Raw genomic sequence first — 4780 nt, 5'->3', positions numbered from 1 at the left:
CTGTGGCAGGCTAATTCTGGTCATAGTCCCTGTTTTTCTAGTGTCTGGGAATTATATCTCAAGTAGGAACCTAGTTCTCTTGTATGCATTTTACCACCCTCATGACTTTGTATATTCACCAGAGGCCAGCTGTAGCCCAGCACTGCCTTCAGAGGCATGCTGTGGGACCAGGTCACAAGCAAAACTTCTATAATGAATTCCTCCTGGCACAGCTAGGACAAAAATAAATAAAACAACAACAACCAAAACAAACTTTAGGTAAAATCTAGCCTATTCTTTCATGGGTCAGCTGCTGGCTAGATGAGTAATAAAAAGGAGAAGCCAAAACCGACTGTGAGAATAAGGGCCGCATTGCTCGTCTGTAGGGATCATGCTTTAGGTCTTAAGGATGCATATTAAACATCGCCATGCTTCCTCCTGTTTATAGTTATTAATAAGTTGCCAAGGGACTCCTGGTAATGATCATCTGGGGATTCCACTCAGAAAGTACAAACCCAAGAAGACTGACTGATTCTTAGGGTCTGGTGATGTTAACTAGGAATGTCAAAGTGAGCTGTATTTAAAATAATCAGGGGACTGAGCAACAGAGTGATAAATACACCTAAGAGGTCTAGTGAGCCAGCGTAAGAAGAAAGAACCATGGCCTTGTTATCATTTGCATATTGCTAAAGTTATTTATTAATGGTGTGATTTGTGCTTGGCATCCCTTAAGAAACCAGCATTTGAAGCCCAGAATGTAAACCTGAGGCAAAGTGGAAGTTAGAAATCCTCTGTTATTATACAAACATTTAGGAAGTACGCACTGCACATCTGGCACAGCTCCAGGTCTACTAATATAAGTTCCTAGCCCCAAGGGAGAAGGGATGCAGAAGCCAATAATGTGATAAGGGCAGCCTTCCAAGAGCACAGAGTACCAGGAAGGCTAAGAAAGGAGTAGTGGCTGGTTCTTCCTGGGGACACTGGAAAGCATATCTTTGACAACGTGGCTTTTAAGCTGAGTTTTAAGAAGCTCTCTTAGCTGAGCAGTACAGAAAGGGCATTCCAGGTGAAAGGAAACAAAAAACAGAGATGTTCACTCAGAAGCAGAATGGGCCCCTCCAGAACATGTGCCAGGCAAGCTGACCATGAACCTTACATCCAAGCAAAATGAGTAGGGAGAGCCAGAGGGAGTCAGCTAAGCCTTTAGAGAGTGTGGAGGTCAGTAGGGACCAAGTCCAGGTTAGATGACAGCAGTCTACAGGAAAGCAATAGGCAGAAGAGACACAAAGCTAAAGGATGTGGAGGCTCCTGGTTGTTTACTGGTAGCAACTACTTGGGGTGAGGGATGTTAAAGCAGAGAACCAGACCAGACAAGCATCAAGGCATAGAGGCAGTATTTGCTAAAAAGTAAGCGTTTGACAGCACTGGAGTGAGTACTCCTGGGGAAGGAGGAGACAGGATCAAAGCTCCACTCTAGAACAGTGAATTTGAATTGGTGGGGAGATGAGGCATCTGCTTTCATTCTCCCTTGTTTCTTTGAGATAGGGTCTCACTCTATTGCATAGACTAGCCTGAATCTCACTAAGTAGCCCAAGAAAGTCTCAAATTCATGGTGATCACTAGAACAGTGAATTTGAATTGGTGGGGAGATGAGGCATCTGCTTTCATTCCCCCTTGTTTCTTTGAGATAGGGTCTCACTCTATTGCATAGACTGGCCTGAATCTCACTAAGTAGCCCAAGAAAGTCTCAAATTCATGGTGATCGTCCTGTCTCAGCCTACCAAGTACTGGGATTACAGGCATAAGCTACCACATCTTGCTAGAAACTGCATACTTTAAATTTATTTATTTTACTTGTGTGTACATTCAGATGTCCTTGGAAGCAAGAAGGAGGTATTGGATCCCTTGGAGCTGGAGTTTCAGGCATTTGTGGGTGCTGGGATCTGTGGGTACTGGGATCTGAATTCTCATGTGATGCAGAAAGCAGTAAGCAACGGTAACTGCTGAGCCATCTCTCCAGCCCCAGAACCTGCATGTTTAATTAACCTCTCCATGGCAAATGGGGAAGGCACTAAAGTCTATAAGCTGAAAGATTCTAGGGGCAGAAGTAAAAGAAACAAGAACCTGCAAACATCTGGGCAAGAGAAGACAGAGCCTGTGCTAAAGAGGGGATGTGCAAAGCTTGGCTGGGACTGGATGGTTGGCTCAGTGGTTAAGAGCACTGGCTGCTCTTGCAGAGGGCCCCTGTTCAGTTCCCAAAACTCATGGGGCATCTAACAACCTTTTCTAACTTCAGTTCCAGGGGTGCCCTCTTCTGGCCTCCACAGGCATTGCACATATGTGGTACACTTGCATACATGCAGGCAAAACACACGCATAAAATAAAAATAAATTTTTTTAAAAAAGAAACATGTCTACAAAGTCCCTTCCCACAGAAAAATTATATGAGTCTATACATGAGTGAATGGAATATAAATAGGTCTAGAGACTCTTGAGAAAAGAGAGATCAATTCTAAGTATTATATAAGCTGGGTGTGGGGTTATATATCTGCAACCCCAGCACTCAAGAGACTGAAGCAGGAGAATTGCCATGAGGTCAAGGCTATCATAGGCTACATAGTAAGACCCTGTCTCAAAGTGGAGGGGAAATGATTATATAAAACCAAATGAAAGGCTCATCATTTGAGTATAGGTGCTTACCACCAAGCCTGACAATTTTGAGTTCAATCCCCTGGACCCATGTGGTAGGAGAGAACTGGCCCCCACAAATTTTCCTCTGACCTCCATATGCATGCCATGACACACATGCACCTGAACATACACAAATGAATGAATGAATAAACAAATAAATAAATAAAGCTATATGACGTTGCTATGTCTGCATTGGTAAAATGTGATTGAGAATGCTTACAGTTCAGTTTAAGAATAAAACAATGAAACCTCTACCTTTGCTTTAAAAAAAAAAAAACAGTGACTCACTATGTAGACCAGGCAGACCTCACCTGCTTCTGCCTCTCAAGTACTGGGATTAAAGGTATGTGCCACCATTCCTGACTATACCTTTACCATTTAATATCTAGGTCCTATTATGAAGTTGTATGCCACTTATCCTGCACAACCAGTGACTAGAATGACTTTAGCTCCCCTGCTGAAACTTCTGTGGGTCTACAGGGAGTTCAAGGAATTTGGAGCTGATTAAGGGTAAAAAAGATAGTCGTGGCAAGAGGCCATTACAGCTCTTAGACTTTGGAGAAAAGGGAAGTCCATCACTGAATGAGCATAGCCAGGGTTTATGGAGGAGGACAGAGACTTCCCAGGACAAAGGGGCATCAGTGAGGGTAGTGGCATATCCAGATGATGTCATGCAGCTGGGTTGGGCATCAGGTCAGGGAACATTGAAAGTTACAGCCCCTTGGGGTCATAACTACAAGGTTTACTCTTACCAATGGACAGAGGATGCTAGGAGAGCCTTCACAGGTGATACAAAGCAGACAGGCTCTAAATCAATTTTAAAACTGTTTATCTGGGGACTGAGATGTTAGCTCAGTTGGAAAAATATTTGCCTTGCAAGTATGAAGACCTGAGTTTGATCTCACAGAACCCACATTAAAAAAAATATCTAGCTGGGCACAATGGCACACGCCTTTAATACTAACACTTAGGAGGCAGAGGCAGGTGGATCTCTGCGAGATCAAGTCCAAGTCCAGTCTGGTTTACATAGTGAGTTCCAGGACAGCAGGCGCTACAGGGAGACCCTGTCTCAAAAAATCTAGGGGCAAACCGGGCACAGTGGCACATGCCTTTTAATCCCAGCACTTGAGAGGCAGAGGCAGGTGGATCTCTGTGAGTTTGAGGCTAGCCTGATCTCCAAAGTGAATCTGAGCCAGCTGGGGCTACAGAGAGACCCTGTCTCAAAAAAACAAAGCAAAACAAAAAAATCTAGGGGCACATGCTGGGAGGCAGAGAGGAGTAGATCTCTAGAGCCAGCTGGTCAGCCAGTGTAACCAAATCGAAAAGTTCCAGGCCAGTGAAAGAATCTGCCACAAAAAGTGAGGTGAATTGTATCCTGAGGAATGGCACCTGAGATTAACTTTGGGCCCCTGCATGCGTGCACACACACACACACACACACACACACAACTATACCTACACATGTAGCAACTCCCCCAAAACCTACTGGGGCTATATCCAAAATAATTGGTTATGTAAACATTTTAGTTTGGCACCAGGGAACTTTAGTACCAATGGGTCTCAGCCTTCCGTGAAGGAATCACAAACTCAGGAACCAATACATAGGGATCCATCTGTGGCTCATTTATACAACACAGTCCTGGGCTCCATTCCTCCCTATTCTCCAGCTCTGCCCTGCACAGAAGGAAAGTCTCCCTAGCCACTCAGTGATGACTGATACTGGCCAAAGGGGGGTACTGGTAGAAGACTGGAAGGCAACAGAAAGAGTCTGTGGTAGTTTGACCTTCTTGTCTGCCTTGGTATACATTTAAAGCAGTGTCATATTTGCATCTGAAGGGACCCCTTCCCCTGAGCTCAGAGAACTCACCTCCTCCCATCCACTGTCCTTCCAGGCTCAGGATGGGAAAAGCACCCAGCTACCACTAGTCTTGAGTTGTTTCTCAGTCACTGTTTCTGCAACCAATTACCTCCATCAAATTGTCTCTGTTTTACACACTGTGAGCAATTTCTGCTTTGCTGGTTGGAACCTAAATGACACAACCTCTTTATTCTCCCCAGGCCTCCAAATCATGATAAGATGTAATCTTTTTAAAAATGTTTATTAGTATTT

This window comes from Nannospalax galili, unplaced genomic scaffold, assembly GCF_000622305.1.
Source record: "Nannospalax galili isolate Female #2095 unplaced genomic scaffold, S.galili_v1.0 scaffold1735, whole genome shotgun sequence".
NCBI classification, from domain to species: Eukaryota; Metazoa; Chordata; class Mammalia; order Rodentia; family Spalacidae; genus Nannospalax; species Nannospalax galili.
Note: the sequence above shows the minus strand (reverse complement) of the source record.